Here is a 21,633-nt window from a genome sequence, read left to right as displayed (position 1 = left end):
AAAGAAAATTTGATTTATGAAAAGGGGAGTCAAAAGGATTAGTCAAAACAGTTGAAATAGAAAATAGGTGCAAGAGATCCAGCATTCTTATAATCTCTGAAAATGAAAACAAAACAATGGAATAGAACCAACATTTAAAACTATGATCCAAAACTCATTTTATTAATAAAAGAAGAAAGTAGCCTAGAATTAACGTACTGAAAAGTTCTACAATATACATGGAAAAATCTAACCCAGAATGATTAACTCCAAGACAAAATTTTCAGACTTTAAAGATTAAAAAAAATAAAAAAACACAAAAAATCTCAGGGCCTCCAGGGTAAAAATCCCAAAATAACATACAAAGGCAAGAGAAATAGCCTGCCATCAGACAGCCTAAAACTGACATAAAACTCAAGCAACACAGCTGAACCATTTTCAAGACACTCAAGAAAATAAAGTGTGCCAAAGTATTCATATCCAGTCAAGCTATCTTTTAAACTACAAGGTTACAGAAAATAGGTTTAAACAGGTAACAATTCACAGAATACTGTACTCATGAGCTCTTCTTGAAGAATATGAGCTTGATCCAACCAAGGGATAACTGGAGACACTTTGTTTAAGGGGATGATAACTATGTGATGCTTAAAGGGTGCTTCATGCATGTTTCTACAGAAGGGCCTAGTACAGAGCAGTAAGCTCCATTTTTACCATGCAACAGATCTTGTGAGAGGAAAGAAAAGAATGATAAACACTCTCATGTGTGGCATTTGACTAGGCTTAGCCCTGGGGCATAAGGAAACCTCACTGTTTGAGGAAGATGTAAAAGGGGATGATAGAAAACTGATCCAGACAAAGTAAACCAACTATGGAAGTGGTTCCAAAAGGCTACCAGCAACTGAACATACTGTAACCAAAGTGCCTGGGCAAGTCAGGCTGGATCCAAGCCAGTATGAAAGGCTCCTTTTTTATGTGAAATGCCAGCCAAAACATGGAGAGACAAAAGAATAAGATTCAGGCAGCAATGATTCCACACTCCTAAAGCCAAAATTGGCTGCACCTGAGTAGCTATTTCCTTCTGTAAATGGACATAGGCTCTCTTACTCTAGTCCCTACTACTCATTATTGTACCTCTAATATAAGTCCAAATGCCAAATGCCATTCATCAACTTACTTTCCCAGTTCCTCTGACTACTTCTCTAATGTGAGCTAACTATCTGGCACCTGTATACACTTGAGAAAAACTTTGAAGATCAACATTAAAATGCAGAATTTTCCTGTTCCATAGAGCAAGTAACAAATCTTCTCTCACATCAGTGTTCTGAGCTTTCATAGGGCTGTAAAGCAGTAATACAGTGTGTGACTGAAGTAAAGACTCAGCACTTCTGCTCAAAGATTAAAATTTAGTCTTACTATCTTTCTGGAAGTTACAAGTCAGTTTAGTCAATAAAGAAAATAACTACAAGGTATTGTAGTTATAACTACAAGCTATACAAGTATAGCTCTTGTAGTTCAGTCAAAGCTTCTGTCACTTCTAGTTTCTTTTTCAGAAGTATCACTATCATCAGTATGATATGTACCCTTTCACATCTTTCTCTGAACATTTGAATATATCTATATGCTCCACCTGGGAATATAGAATATCTGTGGTTACAAATTTTACAAACTTAATGTCGAACAAAGATGCCAGTGGAAAAAAAAAGAACAAATAAAGTTAAACACACAGTCAGAATTATAGTGTTTAGGAATGTCTGCTTAGGTGCTAAAACTACAAAGGAAGAAAGACATGATTACCATAAAATCAGGATAGCGGTTAACTTTCAGAAGAAATGGGCAGATACTTGAAAGGGAACACAATGGTGGTTTTTGGGTTGGTGACAATATTCCCTTTCATAACTGGGGAAGTGTTTGCATGGGTGTTCCCTTTGTGATAAATCAATAAAATGGATATCTTTATTTTGTACACCTTTCTGTATATAGAATATAAAAAGAAGGAAATTGAATAGTAAAAGTGTAAAACAAATATGCTAACTGGGGAAATAAAATAATACAAATACTTTATTAATTTTAATGAAAGTAATAAAATGGAGAAAGGAACTTATAATAACATGGGGATCAAATAGAAATAGACAGTAAGCTGACAGACATAATTTCAAGTATATCCATGATAACATTATGTGAAAAGGTACTGAATACCTCAAATAAAATAATGGAATTGTTAGAATTAATTTTAAAATGACATATTATATAATGCTTATAACAAGTGTTCTTTAAATATGAAGACACAGTAAGATTGAAAGTAAAAGCATGGGAGATTTTCAGAGCTAGACAAAGGAAAGTAAGCTATACTCCATAATGTAAGATGAACACTCTTGAAATGAATGACAAGAATGACGTTTTCAGCAGTGAAGTAGAAACTGTAAAAAAGAAACAAATGAAAAATTCAGAAATGAAAACTACAATATCTGAAATAAATTCACTGTATAAGCTCGGTATCTCTGTAGACTAGAGATAACAGAGAAGAGTCATTTGACTTTATATTAGATGAATGGAAATTAGCTAATTTGAAGAAGAGATAGAAAATTTTGAGAGAAAAACAAATGCACATATCAAAATCAATATCGAAATTTCTAATTCTCATATAATTGGATGCTTGGAAAAAGAAGAAAAAGATTGGTTTAAACAAAAGCTGGAGTGAGTATACTAATAACAAAGTAAACTTCAGAGCTAGGAATATTACCAAGGATAGGGAGATAAATTACACGATAATAGAACAGTTGATTCATAATAGTCCTAACAACAATAATTCACCAAAAAGATGTAACAATTCAACAGCATAGCTTCTAAAGACATGGAGCAAAAAACTTACAGACTGAAAGAAGAAACAGACAAATAAGTTATAGCTGGAAACTTCAACATACCTCTTTCATTAATTGAAAAAACAAGTACACAGAGTATCAGCAAAAATATAAAAGACCTAAACAGCATTATCAACCAATTTGACCTAACTGGCATTTTACTCCCAAACAGCAGAATATACATTCTTTTCAAGTGCACATGGAATATTCACTAAGAGAGAACATATTTTGAGCCATGAAACAACTTAAATTTTTTTTAAAGAATGGAAATTACATGGGATTAAACTACAGATCAGTAACAGAAGAATATGTGGAAACTCTCCAGTATCTGAAAATTAGATAACTTATGCTGAAATAACACAGGGGTCGAAGTAGTAGTAGAAAGGGAAATAATAAAGCATTTTGAATTGAATGAAAATGCAAGTAGAATATTTCAAAATTTGTGGAATGCAGCTAATGCAGTGGTTACAGGGAAATATATAACAGTAAATGTTAGAAATATTATATTTAAAAAAAGAAGACCTCAAATCCACCTTAAACAACTAGAGAAAGATGAGTAAATTAAACCTAAAATAAGCAAAAGGAAATAAATCATAAATCAATAAAACTTAAAGTAGGAAAACAATAGAGAAAATAAATAAAACTAAAACTTGATTCTTTGAAAAAGTCAATAAAATTGATAAATTCTAGCCAAGAAAAAAGAGACAGAAGACACAAATTACCAATATGAGGAATGAATGAGGACTCATTGCAAGAAGCCCTAGAGAGGGCTTCCCTGGTGGCACAGTGGTTGACAGTCCACTTGCCGATGCAGGGGACATGGGTTCGTGCCCTGGTCTGGGAAGATCCCACATGCCATGGAGCAGCTAGGCCCGTGAGCCATGGCCACTGAGCCTGCACGTCTGGAGTCTGTGCTCCACAACGGGAGAGGCCACAACAGTGAGAAGCCCGTGTACTGCAAAAAAAAAAAAAAAAGAGGCATAACCAGAGAATCCTACAAACATCTTTATGTCTGTGAGTTTAACAACTTAGATGAAATGAGCCAGTTACTTGCAAGTCATAATCTACTAATTAATGCTCATTCAAGTTTAAATTGATAACATAACATCAATTTAAATGGAATAATCCTATATGTGTTTAAAAATTTGTAATTTGCCATTAAAAACCTTCGAACAAAGAAAATACCATTACAAATATTTAAGGAAAAAATTCATAGCAAGTCTACATGATATCTTCTGGAAAATACAATAGGAAAGAAAAGTTCCAAAGTCATTTAATGATACCTGCATTACACTGGTACCAAGCCACAAAGATATTAGCAAGGCTGCTTCAATATTCAAAGAACCAATCAATATAAATCAGCAAATCAACAACCTAAAGTAGAAAAACATAATATTTCAATATGTTAACATATATTGTGAAAAAAATCAAACATTTATTCATGATTAAAATCTAGGCATCTAAAACCCTATAGATAAATCAATTTAAGGGTGAAAAACGGAATGTTCAGACACCCAATTAGGACAAGGTGGTTTAAATACTTTTCTCCCTGCATCTCCACAATATATACAACCAGACCCTGGAGAAATGCAAGAGGCAGCCAAAGGAGAACTCTGAAAGGTGGAACGAGAAAGACAAACCGGTTAGAAACTAGAGGAACAACAGGGTGGCAGGTCATCTTACATCCCAATGCAACAGAAGAAGGCAATGCAGGCCTGGCTTTTCCCTAGCACCAGTCCAGCAAGTGAAAACTGTTCACACAGACTCACTCCTCACCTGGGTTGAAGGGAAATCGTGATCATAACACAAGGTGAGCCCAGTGGCTCTGGCCTATGGGGTCAAGAGCCCTGCTAACATTAATCAGACAGGGGAAGCATGTTTCCTCCCTGCTGCACTGGAGCCTCCCCTTCCCCACTGGCATACCCTGGACTGCCAGCCAGGAAGTACTGGGAAGGAGCTGTCCTGCTAAGAGTCTGGCCAGGAAGCCTCTCTGTCCCAAGGGCAAACCTGAGACTCCTCTTCCCACAGAGAGAGCCTGGGTGGCCAGGAATACTGGAACAGAGGATCCTATCACACCTGGACTGGGAAATCTCTTTATCTCCATGGGACTGAGAGTCCACCTTCCCCTCAGAGACACTGGGCAGCAAGCAGCACCTGCAAGGAGAATCCCTCCAAGGCAAGGAGCCTGGGAAGCCCTCTCTTTTCTGCAGAGCAGAAGAACCTCCAGCCTGTCCTCTCTGTCCCTGAAGGGAGCATCAGCAGGCACTAGTGGTGGCTGCAGCAGCCACATAAACCAAGTCAACTGAAATAGTATAACAAAAGCTCTGAAAATTAAACTATGATTGGAACCATGGCCATAAATATAGGCCATGACCTGTGTGCTGACCCTCATGAGTAGGACTACCTATAAATAAAGATTAGGTAGGATTCACAGTCTCACAATATAATTTCCCAAATGCCAGGATACAACTGAAAATCACTTGTATTTCCAAGAAGCAGAAAAATCACAACTTGAATCAGAAGTCAATCAAGTGATGTCAGTAACGAGATGACTTGGAATTGGAATTATATGGTAAAGATTTTCAACAGGCACTGTGAAAAATGCTTCAACAAGCAATTACAAATTATCCTGACAGAAATAAATAAATAAGGATTTGTCAGTCAAGAAGTAGAAGTTATAAAAAGTACCAAATGGAAGTGATAAAACTGATGGTTTTAATATCCGAAAAGTAAAAACCTGATAGATGGGCTCAGAACTCTGGAGGTGACAGAAGGTAAAATCAATAAACCTGGAGAGAGATCAAAAGAGTTACCCAATCTGCACAACAAAGAGAAAAGAGGCCCTCTCTCCCCACTCCAAAAACAAAGAAACAAAAAACAAAAAAACAAAAAACAAAAGCAAAACCCAGAGGCTCATGATCTGTGGGATAATAACAAAAATGCCAACATTCATATAATTGGAATCACAGAAAAAGAGAAAGATGAGAGTAGAACTGAAACATTATTTGAAGAAAGAATAGCTGAAAACTTCCCAAACTTGGTGAAAGACATAAACCTAGAAATTCACGAAGCTGAGAAAAGCCCAAATAGAATAAACCTAAACTCCACACGAAGATGCATCATAATCATAAAAACTTCAAAAAACTAAAAACAAAGAAAAAAATCTTGAAAGAAACCAGTGAGAAATGGCATAATATGTGTCACAGGGTAATTCAAATGATAGCGGATTTCTCACCCAAAAAAATGGAGACAGAAAGGAGAGGCACATTTTTGTAAGCTGAAAGGAAATTCAACTCTGGATTTTATGTTCAATGAAACTATACTATAGGAATCAAGGGGGAAATAGTCATTTTTAGACAAGGTAAAACTATAAGAATTTCTTGCTAAATGACCCATCTTTTTTGTTGTTGACATTAGATATTTGAAACTTCTTTATTTTGTCCTCAGTTGAGTAGCTAAAATCAAGTTCTTGGATTTTGTCTTATTTTTAAAGTTTATTTATATTTTTACTGAAGTATAGTAGATTTAAAATATTATATTAGTTTCAGGTGTACAGCATAGTGATTCAATATTTTTAGATTTTACTCCATTAAAAGTGATTACAAGATAATTGCTATACTTCCCTGTGCTCTACAATATATCCTTGGGAATTCCTCTTGCATCCTTGCCAGCATCTGATATTGCCAGTTTTGGGGGTCATAGCCATTCTGATAGGTGTGTAGTGGTATCTTGTTGCTTTAATTTGCATATTACATGTTCTGAAGGACAAATGATACTGAACAACTTTTCATATGTGTATTTGCCATTGGTATATCTTCTTGGCTCATTTAAAAAATTATTGGAGTATAGTTGATATACAATACTGTGTTAGTTTCAGGTGTACAGCAAAGTGTATCAGTTATACATATACACATGTCAACTCTTTTTTACTTTTATTTATTTTTGGCTGTACCACGTCACATGCAGGATATTAGTTACCCAGCCAGGGATCAAACCTGCACCCCCTGCAGTGGAATCATGGAGTCTTAACCACTGGACTGCCAAAGAAGTCCATATCCAATCTTTTTTAGATTCTTTTCCATATAGGCCATTACAGAGTACTGAGTAGAATTCCCTGTGCTATACAGTAGGTCCTTAATTATCTATTTCATATATACTAGTGTGTATATGTCAATCACAATCTCCCAATTTATCCCTCCCTGCCCCTTACGCCCTGGTAACCATAAGTTTGTTTTCTACATCTATAAATCTATTTCTGTTTTGTAGATAAATACATTTGTACCCTGTTTTTCAGATTCCACATAAAAGTGATATCGTATAATATTTGACTTTGTCTAACTATTTCACTTACTTAGTATGACAATCTCTAGGTCCATACATGTTGCAGTAAATGGTATTATTTCATTTTTTTTTCATTGTTAAGTAATACTCCATTGTACATCTTCTTTATCCATTACTCTGTTGATGGACATTTAGGTTGCTTCCATGTCCTGGCTATTGTAAATAGTGCTGCAATGAACATTGGGGTGCATGTTTCTTTTTGAATTATGGCTTTCTCTGGATATATGCCCAGGAGTGGGATTGCTGGATCTCAAGGTAGCTCTATTTTCAGTTTTTTAAGGAACCTCCATAATGTCCTCCATAGTAGCTGTATCAGTTTACATTCTCACCAACGTGCAAAAGGGTTCCCTTTTCTCCACACCTCATCCAGCATTTATTGTTTGTAGATTTTTTGATGATGGTGTGAGGTGATACCTCATTGTAGTTTCTCTAATAATTAACAATGTTGAGCATCTTTTCTTGTGCTCTGTAGCCATTTGTATGTCTTCTTTGGAGAAATGTCTAAATCTTTCACCCACTTTTTGATTGGGCTGTTTGTTTGTTTTGCTATTGAGCTGCATGAGCTGTTTGTATATTTTGGAGATTAATTCCAAGTTGGTTACTTCATTGGCAAACATTTTCTCCCATTCTGAGAGTTGTCTTTTCATTTTGTTTATGGTTTCCTTTGATGTGCAAAAGCTTTCAAGTTTAATGAAGTTCCATTTGTTTCTTTTTGTTTTTATTTTTGTTACTCTAGGAGGTGGATCCAAAAAGATCTTGCTGCAATTTATGTCAGAGTGTGTTCTGCCTATGTTTTCCTCTAAGAATTTTATAGTATCCAGTCTTACATTTAGGTCTTTAATCCATTATGAGTTTATTTTTGTGTATGGTGTTAGGAAGTGTTCTAATTTCACTTGTTTACATGTAGCTGTCCAGTATGCCCAGCAACACTTATTTGAAGAGACTATTTTTTTTTTCATTGTATATTCTTTCCTTCTATGTCATAGATTAGATGCATGGGTTTATCTCTGGGTTTTCTATCCTGTTCCATTGATCTATATTTCATTTTTTTGTGCAACTACTGTACTGTTTTGATTACTGTTGCCTTGTAGGATAGTCTGAAGTCAGGGAGCCTGATTCCTCCAGCTCTGTTTCCTTTCTCAAGATTGCTTTGGCTATTCATGGACTCTTGTGTTTCCCTACAAATCACAAAATGTTTTGTTCTAATTCTGTGAAAAATGTCATTCGTAATTTGATAGGGATTGCATTGAATCTTTAGATTGCTTTGAGTAGTATAGTCATTTTCACAATATTGATTCTCCCAATCCAGGAATATGTTATATCTCTCAATCTGTTTGTGTCATCTTTGATTTCTTTCATCAGTGTCTTATAGTTTTCTGAGTACAGATCTTTCGCTTCCTTAGGTAGGTTTATTCCCAGGTATTTTATTCTTTTTGTCACAGTGGTAAATGGGAGTGTTTCTTTGATTTCTCTTTCTGACATTTTGTTGTTCATGTATAGAAATGCAAGGGATTTCTGAGTATTAATTTTGTATCCTGCAACTTTACCAAATTCATTGATTAGCTCTAGTAGTTTCCTGGTGGCATCTTTAGGATTTTCTATGTATAGTATCATGTCATCTGCAAACAGTGACAGTTTTACTTCTTCTTTTCCAATTTGGATTCCTTTTATTTCTTTTTCTTCTCTGATTCCTGTGGTGAGGACTTCCAAGACTGTGTTGAATAATAGTGGTGAGAGTGGACATCCTTGTCCTGTTCCTGATCTTAGTGGAAATGTTTTCAATTTTTCACCATTGAGAATGATGTTTGCTGTGGGTTTGTCATATATGGCCTTTATTATGTTGAGGTAGGTTCCCTCTATGCCCACTTTCTGGAGAGTTTTTATCATAAGTGGGTGTTGCATTTTATAAAAAGCTTTTTCTACATCTATTGAGATGATCATATTGTTTTTATTCTTCAATCACACTGATTGATTTGTGGGTATTGAAAATTACTTGCATCCCTGGGATAAATCCCACTTGATCATGGTGTATCATCCTTTTAATGTGCTGTTGGATTCTGTTAGCTAGTATTTTGTTGAGGATTTTTGTTCATCAGTGATATTGGCCTCTAAATTTCTTTTTTGTGATATCTTTGTCTGTTTTTGGTTATCAGAGTGATGGTGGCCTCATAGAATGGGCTCGGGAGTGTTTCTTCCTCTGCAATTTTTTGGAAGAGTTTCAGAAGTGTGGGTGTTAACGCTTCTCTAAATGTTTGATAGAATTGGCCTGTGAAACAATCTGGTTCTGGACTTTTGTTTGCTGGAAGATTTTTAATCACAGTTTCAATTTCATTACTTGTGATTGGTCTGTTCATATTTTCTATTTCTTCCTGGTTCAGTCTTGGAAGGTTATACTTTTCTAAGAATTTCTCCATTTCTTCTACATTGTCCTTTTTATTGGTGTATACTTGCTTGTAGCGGTTTCTTAAGATCCTTTGTATTTCTATGGTGTCCATTGTAACTTCTCCTTTTTCATTTCTAATTTTATTGATTTGAGTCCTTTCCCTTTTTTTCTTGATGAGTCTAGCTAAAGTTTTATCAATTTTGTTTATCTTCTCAAAGAACCAGCTTTTAGTTTCATTGTTCTCTGCTATTGTTTTCTTCTTCTCTATTTGATTTATTTTTGCTCTGATCTTTATGATTTCTTTCTTTCTACTAACTTTTTAAATTCAATTTTTTTGTTGTTGTTGTTTGTTTTTTGAGGTACGCGGGCCTCTCACTGTTGTGGCCTCTCCCATTGTGGAGCACAGGCTCTGGACGTGCAGGCTTAGCGGCCATGGCTCACAGGCACAGCCGCTCCACGACATGTGGGATCTTCCCGGAACAGGGCATGAACCCATGTCCCCTGCATCGGCAGGCGGACTCTCAACCACTGCACCACCAGGGAAGCCCCGGTTGTTTTTTACTACTGGGTTTTGAGGGTACTTTGTATATTTTGGACAGAAGTCCTTTATCAGATATATGATTAGTATATGCATTGTTCCAGTATGTGGCTTGTCATTTCTTTCTATTAACAATGTCTTTACCAGTGGAAAAGTTTTAAATTTTAATAAAGTCCATTTTATCAATGCTTTTATTCCATGGATTGTGCTTTTGCTATCTACATAAAAAACTTATAACCAAACACAGGATCATGCAGAATTTTTTCCAATGTTTTCTTGTAGGAATTTTACAATTTTTTATTTTCATTTAGGTCTATGCTCCATTTTGAGTTAATTTTTGTATAAGGTGTAAAGTCTCTGTCAATGCTTATACTTTGGCATATGAACATTCAATTTCTCCAACATCACTTGCTGAAAAAAACTAACCTTTCTCCATTAAAATGCTTTTTAAAAAATTAAAATCAGTTGATTATATTTGTGTGGGTTATTTGTGTAGGCTCCCTATTGTTTTCTACTGCTAAATGTGTCTATTATTTCACTTATATTCTGATGTTTGGTAGCTTTAGAGTAAAAATACAGTGATATTGGAATAGAGTAAAATGAGTGCTCCAACCTTGTTCTTTTTTTAAAATAATTGCATTGGCTATTCAATTCCATTAAGGGATATAGGACTATTTGGGGTATCTATTTTCTAATTTCTTTTTCCATTTTAACATCTTTATTAGAGTATAATTGCTTTACAATGGTGTGTTAGTTTCTGCTTTATAACAAAGTGAAATAGCTATACATATACATATATCCCCATATCTCCTCCCTCTTGCATCTCCCTCCAACCCTCCCTACCCCACCCCACTAGGTGGTCACAAAACACTGAGCTGATCTCCCTGTGCTATGTGGCTGCTTCCCACTAGCTACCTATTTTACATTTGGTAGTGTATATATGTCCATGCCACTCTCTCACTTCATCCCAGTTTACCCTCTCCCCTCCCCATGTTGTCAAGTCCATTCTCTATGTCTGAATCTTTATTCCTATCCTGCCCCTACGTTCTTCAGAACATTTGTTTTTGATTCCATATATATGTGTTAGCATATGGTATTTGTTTTTCTCTTTCTGACTTACTTCACTCTGTATGACAGATTCTAGGTCCATCTACCTCACTACAAATAACTCAATTTCATTTCTTTTTATGGCTGAGTAATATTCCATTGTATATATGTGCCACATCTTCTTTATTCATTCATCAGATGATGGACACTTAGGTTGCTTCCATCTCCTGGCTATTGTACATAGAGCTGCAATGAATATTGTGGTACATGACTCTTTTTGAATTATGGTTTTCTCAGGGTATATGCCCAGTAGTGGGATTGCTGGGTCATATGGTAGTTCTATTTGTAGTTTTTTAAGGAACCTCCATACTGTTCTCCATAGTGGCTGTACCAATTCACATTCCCACCAACAGTGCAAGAGGGGTCCCTTTTTCCCACACCCCTCCAGCATTTATTGTTTCAAGATTTTTTGATGATGGCCCTTATGACCGGTGTGAGATGATATCTCATTGTAGTTTTGATTTTCATTTCTCTAATGATTAATGATGTTGATCATTCTTTCATATGTTTGTTGGCAATCTGTATATCTTCTTTGGAGAAATGTCTATTTAGGTCTTCTACCCATTTTTGGATTAGATTTTTTTTTGTTATTGAGAAGAATGAGTTGCTTGTAAATTTTAGAGATTAATCCTTTGTCAGTTGCTTCATTTACAAATATTTCTCCCATTCTGAGGGTTGTCTTTTGGTCTTGCTTATGGTTTCCTTTGATGTGCAAAAGCTTTTAAATTTCATTAGGTCTCATTTGTTTATTTTTGTTTTTATTTCCATTTCTCTAGGAGGTGGGTCAAAAAGGATTTTGCTCTGACTTATGTCATAGAGTGTTCTGCCTATGTTTTCCTCTAAGAGTTTGATAGTTTCTGGTCTCACATTTAGGTCTTTAATCCATTTTGAGCTTATTTTTGTGCATGGTGTTAGGGAGTGTTCTAATCTCATCCTTTTACATGTAGTTGTCCAGTTTTCCCAGCAACACTTATTGAGGAGGCTGTCCTTTCTCCACTGTACATTCCTGCCTCCTTTATTAAAGATAAGGTGACATATGTGCGTGGGTTTATCTCTGGACTTTCTATTCTGTTCCACTGATCAATATTTCTGTTTTTGTGCCAGTACCATACTGTCTTGATTACTGTAGCTTTGTAGTATAGTCTGAAGTCAGGGAGCCTGATTCCTCTAGCTCCATTTTTCGTTCTCAAGATTGCTTTGGCTATTCAGGGTCTTCAGTGTTTCCATACAAATTGTGAAATTTTTTGTTCTAGTTCTCTGAAAAAAGCCAGTTGTAGTTTGATAGTTTGATTGAATCTGTAGATTGCTCAGGGTAGTAGAGTCATTTTCACAATGTTGATTCTTCCAATCCAAGAACATGGTATATCTCTCCATCTATTTGTATCATCTTTAATTTCTTTCATCTGTATCTTATAATTTTCTGCATACAGGTCTTTTGTCTCCTTAGATAGGTTTATTCTGAGATATTTTATTCCTTTTGTTGCAGTGGTAAATAGGAGTGTTTTCTTAATTTCATTTTCAGATTTTTCATCATTAGGGTATAGGAATGCCAGAGATTTCTGTGCATTAATTTTGTATCCTGCTACTTTACCAAATTCATTGATTAGTTCTAGTAGTTTTCTGGTAGCATCCTTAGGATTCTCTCTATATAGTATCATGTCATCTGCAAACAGTGACAGCTTTACTTCTTCTTTTCCTATTTGGATTCCTTTTTTTTTTTCTCTGATTGCTGTGGCTAGAACTTCCATAACTAGGTTGAATAAGAGTGGTGAGAGTGGGGAACTTTGTCATTTTCTTGGTCTTAGTGGAAATGGTTTCAGTTTTTCTCCATTGAGGATGACGTTGGCTGTGGGTTTGTCATATAAGGCCTTTATTATGTTGAGGAAAGTTCCCTCTATGCCGACTTTCTGCAGGGTTTTTATCATAAATTGGTGTTGAATTTTGTCAAAAGTTATTCTGCATCTATTGAGATGATCATATGGTTTTTCTCCTTCAGTTTGTTGATATGGTGTATCATGTTGATTGATTTGCATATATGGAAGAATCCTTGCATTCCTGGAATAAACCCCACTTGATCATGGTGTGTGATCATTTTAATGTGCTGTTGGATTCTGTTTGCTAATATTTTGTTAAGGATTTTTGCATCTATGTTCATCAGTGATATTGGCCTGCAGTTTTCTTTCTTTGTGACATCTTTGTCTGGTTTTGGTATCAGGGTGATGGGGGCCTCATAGAATGAGTTTGGGGGTGTTTCTCCCTCTGCTATCTTTTGGAAGAGTTTGAGAAGGATACGTGTTAGCTCTTCTCTAAATGTTTGATAGAATTTGCCTGCGAAGCCATCTGGTCCTGGGCTTTTGTTTGTTGGAAGATTTTTAATCACAGTTTCAATTTCAGTGCTTGTGATTGGTCTGTTCATATTTTCTATTTCTTCCTGATTCAGTCTTGGCACGTTGTGCATGTCTAAGAATTTGTCCATTTCTTCCAGGTTGTCCATTTTATTGGCATAGAGTTGCTTGTAGTAATCTCTAATAATCTTTTGTATTTCTGCAGTGTCAGTTGTTACATCTCCTTTTTCATTTCTAATTGTATTGATTTGAGTCTTCTCTCTTTTTTTCTTCATGAGTCTGGCTACTGGTTTATCAATTTTGTTTATCTTCTCAAAGAACCAGCTTTTAGTTTTATTGATCTTTGCTATTGTTTCTTTCATTTCTTTTTCATTTATTTCTGTTCTGATCATTATGATTTCTTTCCTTCTGCTAACTTTGGGGTTTTTTGTTCTTCTTTCTCTAATTGCTTTAGGTGCAAGTTTAGGTTGTTTATTTGAGATGTTTCCTGTTTCTTGAGGCAGGATTGTATTGCTATAAACTTCCCTCTTAGAACTGCTTTTGCTGCATCCCATAGGTTTTGGGTCATCATGTCTCCATTGTCATTTGTTTCTAGGTATTTTTTGATTTCCTCTTTGATTTCTTCAGTGATCACTTCATTATTAAGTAGTGTATTGTTTAGCCTCAATGTGTTTGTATTTTTTACAGATCTTTTCCTGTAATTGATATCTAATCTCATAGTGTTGAGGTCGGAAAAGATGCTTGATACAATTTCAACTTTCTTAAATTTACCAAAGCTTGATTTGTGACCCAAGATATGATCTATCCTGGAGAATGTTCCATGAGCATTTGAGAAAAATGTGTATTCTGTTGTTTTTCATGGAATGTTCTATAAATATCAATTAATTCCTTCTTGTTTAATGTGTCATTTAAAGCTTGTATGTTCTTATTTATTTTCATTTTGGATAATTTGTCCATTGGTGAAAATGGGGTGTTAATAATCCACTAGTATAAATGTGTTACTGTCGATTTCCCCTTTTATGGCTGTTAGTATTTGCCTTATGTATTTAGGTGCTCCTATGTTGGGTGCATAAATATTTACAATTGTTATATCTTCTTCTAGAATCGACCCCTTGATCATTATGTAGTGTCCTTCTTTGTCTCTCTTATTAGTCTTTATTTTGAAGTCTCTTTTGCCTGATACTGAATTGCTACTACAGCTTTCTTGTTATTCCATTTGCATGGAATATCTTTTTCCATCCCCTCACTTTCAGTTTATATGTGTCCCTAGGTCTGAAGTGGGATCTCTTGTAGACAGCATATATATGGGTCTTGTTTTTGTATCCATTCAGCCAGTCTGTGTCTTTTGGTGGGAGCATTTAATCCATTTACATTTAAGGTAATTATTGATATGTATGTTCCTATTACCATTTTCTAATTATTTTGGGTTTGTTATTGTAAGTCTTTTCATTCTCTTGTGTTTCTTGCCTAGAGAAGTTCCTTTAGCACTTGTTGTAAAGCTGATTGGGTGGTGTGGAACTCTCTCAGCTTTTGCTTGTCTGTAAAAGTTTTAATGTCTCCATCAAATGTGAATGAGATCCTTGCTGGGTTGAGTAATCTTGGTTGTAGGTTTTTCTCCTTCATCACTTTAAATATGTCCTGCCACTCCCTTTTGGCTTGCAGAGTTTCTGCTGAAAGGTCAGCTGTTAACCTTATGGGGATTCCCTTGTGTGTTATTTGTTGTTTTTCCCTTACAGTTTTTAATATGTTTTCTTTGTATTTAATTTTTGACAGTTTGATTAATATGTGTCTTGCCATGTTTCTCCTTGGATTTATCCTGTATGGGATTCTCTGTGTTTCCTGGACTTGATTAAGTATTTTCTTTCACATATTAGGGAATTTTTCAACTATAATCTTTTAAAATATTTTCTCATTCCTTTTCTTTTCCTCTTCTTCTTCTGGGACCCCTATAATTCGAATGTTAGTACATTGAATGTTGTCTCAGTGGTCTGTGAGACTGTCCTCAGTTCTTTTCATTCTTTTTTCTTTATTCTGCTCTGCAGTAGTTATTTCCACTATTTTATTTTCCAGGTCACTTATCCGTTCTTCTGCCTCAGTTATTCTGCTGTTGATCCCATATAGAGTATTTTTCATTTCATTTATTGTGTTGTTCATCGTTGCTTGTTTCCTCTTTAGTTCTTCTACATCCTATTAATTGTTTCTTGCATTTTCTCTATTCTATTTCCAAGATTTTAGATCACCTTTACTATCATTATTCTGAGCTCTTTTCCAGGTCAACTGCCTATTTCCCCTTCATTTGGTAGGTCTGGTGGGTTTTTATCTTGCTCCTCCAGCTGCTGTGTGTTTTACTGTTTTTTCATTTTGCTTAACTTACTGTGTTTGGGGTCTCCTTTTCACAGGCTGCAGGTTTGCAGTTCCCTTTTTTTTTGGTGTTTGTCCCCAGTGGCGAAGGTTGGTTCAGTGGGTTGTGTAGGTTTCCTGGTGGAGGGGACTAGTTCCTGTGTTCTGATGGATGAGGCTGGATCTTGTCTTTTGGTGGGCAGGTCCACCTCTGGTGTGTGTTTTGGGGTGTCTGTAGCTTTATTATGATTTTAGGCAGCCTCTCTGCTTATGGATGGGGCTGTGTTCCTGTCTTGCTAGTTGTCTGTCATAGGGTGTCCAGCACTGTAGCTTGCTGGTCATTGAGTGAAGTTGGGTTTTGGTGTTGAGATGGAGATCTCTGGGAGATTTTTGCAGTTTGATATTATGTGGAGATGTGAGGTCTCTTGTGGACCAGTGTCCTGAAGTTGGCTCTCCCACCTCAGAGGCACAGCATTGACTCCTGGCTGGATCACCAAGAGTGTTTTATCCACATGTCTCAGAATCAAAAGGATTAAAAGTAGAAAGAAAGCAAGAAAGAAAGATGATAAAATAAAATAAAGTAAGATAAAATAAAATAAAGTTTTTAAAATAAAAAATAATTATTAAGAAAAAACAATTTTTTTAAGTAAACAAAAAAAAAGGACATACAGAACCCTAGGACAAATGGTGAAAGCAAAGCTATACAGACAAAATCTCACACAGAAGCATATACACACACTCTCACAAAAAGAGGAAAAGGGGAAAAAATAATATATCTTGCTCTCAAGTCCACCTTCTCAATTGGGGATGATTCATTGTCTATTCTGGTATTCCACCAATGTAGGGTACATCAAGTTGATTGTGGAGCTTTAATTCACTGTTTCTGAGGCTGCTGGGAGAAATTTCCCTTTCTCTTCTTTGTTTGCACAGCTCCTAGGGTTCAGCTTTGGATTTAGCACCGCCTCTGCATGCTGGTCGTCTGAGGGTCCCTGTTCTTTGCTCAGAAAGGTCGAGGTTAAAGGAGCAGCTACTCCAGGGGCTCTGGCTCACTCAGGCCAGGGGGAGGGAGGGGTACGGAATGCAGGGTGATCCTGCAGCAACAGCAGCTGGAGTGATGTTGCACCAGTCTGAGGTTCACCGTTCGTTCTCCCAGGGAAGTTGTCCCTGTATCACGGGACCCTGGCAGTGGCGGGCTGCACAGGCTCCTGGGAGGGGAGGTGTGGATAGTGACCTGTGTTCATACACAGGCTTCTTGGTGGTAGCAGCAGCCATATCATCTCATGCCCGTCTCTGTGGTCCACACTGATAGCTGTGCTTGCGCCCATCTCTGGAGCTCCTTTAAGCAGTTCTTGTAATCCCCTCTCCTCATGCACCAGGAAACAAAGAGGGAAGAAATAGTCTCTTGACTCTTCGGCAGGTCCAGACTTTTTCCCAGACTCCCTCCCATGTAGCCATGGTGCACTAACCCCTTCATGCTATGTTCATGCTGCCAGTCCTCTCCATGTGATCCAACCAAAGCCTGAGCCTCAGCTCCCAGCCCCCACCCATCCCGGCAGGTGAGCAGACAAGCCTCTTGGGCTGGTGAGTTCTGGTCGGCACCGATCCTCTGTACAGGAATCTCTCTGCTTTGCCCTCCACATCCCTGTTGCTATGCTCTCCTCTGCGGTTCCAAAGCCTCCCCCCTCCACCACCCACAGTCTCTGCCCTCAAAGGGGTTTCCTACTGTGTGGAAACCTTTTCTCCTTCACAGCTCCCTCCCACTGGTGCAGGTCCCATCCCTATTCTTTTGTCTCAGTTTATTCTTTTTTCTTTTACCCTACCCAAGTACGTGGGGAGTTTCTTGCCTTTTGGGAGGTCTGAGGTCTTCTGCCAGCCTTCAGTGGGTGTCCTGTAGGAGTTGTTCCACGTGTAGATATATTTCTGATTTATCTGTGGGGAGGAAGGTGATCTCTTTGTCTTATTCTTCTGCCATCTTCCCCAACACCTCTTAATATGGGTTTTCTTAAACACCATATGATTTGAGTCTCTAATAAAAAATCCAATTTGATAATCTCTGTCTTTTACCTGGGGTATTTAGACCACTAATGTTTAGAATAGTAATTAATATATTGATACTTGGATTAAAATCTAATATCTTGGTAATTGTCTTCTATTCATTGCATTTTTTCCCTCTGTTTTTTTCCTGTTCCCTGTTTCTTTTCCTGCCTTATGTGATTTAAATTGCATATTTTATACTCTTGCAGTTTGTATCCTCTCTTTATATATATTTATACTTTTAAAAAATTTTAGTAGTTGTTCTAGGGTTCACAATATACATTTTAAGTAATTTAAGTTCTCTTCAAATAGCACTATACTGCTTCATGTGTAGTGTTGGTATTTTATAACAGAGCATTCCCAATTCCCCCTCCCATCCTGTAAGACATTGTTTTTGTTTTCATTTATCCATATCCTGTCACCACCAATATATTGTTAGTATTATTGCTTTAAACAGAATGTTATATTATAGATGAATAAGAATAGGAAAATATAGTAATTTACCTTCATTTATTCTTTTGTGATGTTTTTCCTTTCTTTTTTACTGACATAATTTTCCTTCTGCCTGAGAGCTTTTGTCCTTTTTATATCGCAGAGTCACTGGCAGTGAACTGTCTCAGGTTTTCTTTGCTGAAAAATATTTTTCCTTCACTTTTAACGAATAATCATGTATGAAAATAATCAGATGTAGAACTCTAGTTTGGCAGGTGTCTTTTCTTTTAACAACTTAAAGATTTTATTCTACTCTTTTCTTGCTTGAATGGTGTCTGATGAGAAGTCTGCTATATTTCATATTCTTCTTCCTCTGTAAATAAAGTAATTTATTCCCTCTATCTTAAAGTTTTTCCCTATTTTTTATGTGTGCAATTTGAATATGATTTGGCAAGTTTTTTTCTTTTTAAATTTTCTGTCCTTCTTGTTACTCTGTGAGTTTTTAAAATCTCTGGTTTGGTATCTGTCATTAATTTTGGAAAGTTTTCAGTCATTATTTCTTCAAATATTTCTTCTGTCCCATTCTCTTTCTGCCCCTTCTGTTATTCCATTCATCTGTATGTCACAGTTTTTGATATTATCCACAGTTCTGGGAAGCTTTGTTCTTACATTATATTTGTGTTTCCATTTGTGAAATTTCCACTGACCTGTCTTCAGGTTCACTGATTTCTTCTTGAGCTGTTTTGAGTCTACTGATGAGCCTGTCAAAACATTCTTCATTTCTATTACTGTGCTTTTGATTCCTAGCATTTCTTTTTGGTTTTTAAATTTTTTCCTAACTCTCTGCTACCATTTCCATCTGGTGGTATATGCTGTCTACTTTTTCTACTGGAAGCTTTGCCATGTTAATCATAGTTACTTTAAATTCCTTGTATGATAATTCCAACATCTGTGTTATATGTGAGTCTGGTTCTGATAATTGCATTGTGTCATCAAGCTATGTTTATTCCAGCTTATTGACATATCTTTTAATGTTTATAGAAATCCAGCCAGGTTTATAGGGTAATAGGTACTGAGGTAAATGTTTTTCATATGAGAACTTATGCTAACCTAACTATCAGTTGGGCTGCACTTAATGCTTGATGTAACTATAGGTAGTAGAGGCTTCAAATTCCTCAAGTGGACCTATTTTTTTTTTCTCACCTCCTGTCTTTTGGATTTCCCTTTGTATTGCACCTTAGAAAGTGTGTGTCTTGCATTTCTTTAAACTGTTATTAATGGAAGATTGTTTGTTTCATCTTAGGATATGAGGAATGAGGACATTTGCTAATCTTCTGATTAAGTGTCAGTATTTTAGTGCACCTATGACTCAGGAATGTGGCCTTCAGAAGCGTTTTAGGGCTGTCCTTATTTGAGGTGTCAAACATCCCCCACAAGCACCTCTTCATTTTCCTGGTTCCAGCTTTACTGGTCTACTCCTTTAAGCCCTGTTCTCTATTCACTGTGACTTTCTTTTTCTTTTGATGAGATAGGAAATCTGGAGCAGTCTGGAGTGGGGCAGAAGTCCCTTCCTCCAACAGGGCTAAGATTTCTGAATTTCCCCTTGTTTGAAAGAAGCCTTTGGAAGAGTTTCAAGATGGCTACTCTTACCCCTCTCCTCTCAGGATTATGTTAGGAGCTTTTTTAGATCCCTTTTATGAGAAACTGGGAGAGTGTCTAGAGGAAAAGACTGCAGAAATATGGGAGTTCTCATTGTGATTGCAGTTCTCAGGGAGCATCTCAGCCTCTGGCAGATCATCAGAGTTACTATTTAAGTGTTCCTACTGGTTTATGGCATCCAGTGCCTTCTGCTCCAAGTGAGCAAATCTTGAGAGCTGTAGCTCTCTGGATGTATCAGACTCTCCTGATTTTGTAATGATGATTCACCCTGCAAATTCAGTTCTCTTCTGAGTTCAAGAAAAGTCACCAATATTTTGTTTGTCCAACTTTTTCTTAATATAAGGAGGACTTCCAAGGGCTCTGCATGTCTGAGCTGAGATTGGAAGCTTGCTTTTCATGACACTCCATTCTGTTGGCTTCCAACAACTCAGGCCATTATTTTCCAACCTTTTTTTTTTTTTTTTTTTTTTTTTTTGGTGCTATATAAATGTCACTGTTGCTCAAGGTTCTGTCCGTGAATCTCATCTTCATGAGATATGTTTGGCCCAGTATATTCATCTCCATGACTTCATCCATAATATACTGCAAAAAAACGTCCAAATTTATTTTTTCAACTCTGTCCACCTTCTTCAACCTCAGACACTTTGTTTCAGATTCATCTCAGCATCTTATAAACACTTCAAGCACATCATATCCCAAAGTGAAGTTGTAATGTTACCCGCTCCCTCCTCAGTCCCCCAAACACTTCCTTCTGGATTTATTCCCTCAGTCAGCACCAAACACCTTCTCTTCAGTTATTCAAACCAAACACGAGTCAGCCTTCATAATGAGCCCATACATCAAGTCAGTCGCCATGTCTTGCTTCTCCAGTTTTAACCTACACTATGATTTTACTCTTGCCCAAGGCAAGAGCCCCCTAAGTCAAGTCCCACTCAAGTCTCCATCTCTTCTGCAGTCTCTGCAATTAACTCACAATTCTCCAAATTAAGTTACATTTTATGCCCTAGTAATATTCTCTAGGCCTTCCTTTTGGCGTCCAAGATAACTTCCCACTGCCCTATTCTCTCCAGACACAGTCCAACATGGCCCTTATGCTCCAGCTCATCAAGCTTCTTAAGCAGGTTGTTTTTCCAAGCCTTTCATCTGCTTTACCCTCTTCTGCACATCACCCTTGTCTCAGAGTAATGACTACACAACTAGTTCCTCAAGACTCAGCTGTTGAGTGGCCTGTTTATGAAAGGACAATGGTATTGGGTAAGGAGTCCCTCTTCTGTGCCCATAAATCACATGGGTGATTTTCTTATTTGTGTCCTCAGTAGTCTCTGAGCATGTTGAGGACAGGGCCTGTCTGCTGGGCCCTATAGTACATGCTCAATAAATATTTGTAGAATGAATGAAAGAATGAATGAAAAAGTGTTCTTGAAAGCTCTCTTTCTTCCCAACTGAAAGTCCCAAGAAAGCAGCCCTAGGGTGAGGCTGTGATGACAACGTACCTGCCACTTGCTTTCTTGGGCGCTGCCTTGGATGTGATCAAAGCTCTGCAGGGAATGGATGATCAGATTTAGTCTGTTTTTCCTAACTCAGTGACCATGATCACGTCACTTCACACTCTGTGTC

Source organism: Kogia breviceps, chromosome 3 (assembly GCF_026419965.1).
Source record: "Kogia breviceps isolate mKogBre1 chromosome 3, mKogBre1 haplotype 1, whole genome shotgun sequence".
NCBI lineage: Eukaryota > Metazoa > Chordata > Mammalia > Artiodactyla > Physeteridae > Kogia > Kogia breviceps.
The sequence above is the reverse complement of the archived record's forward strand: the minus strand, read 5'-3'. Positions refer to the sequence as shown.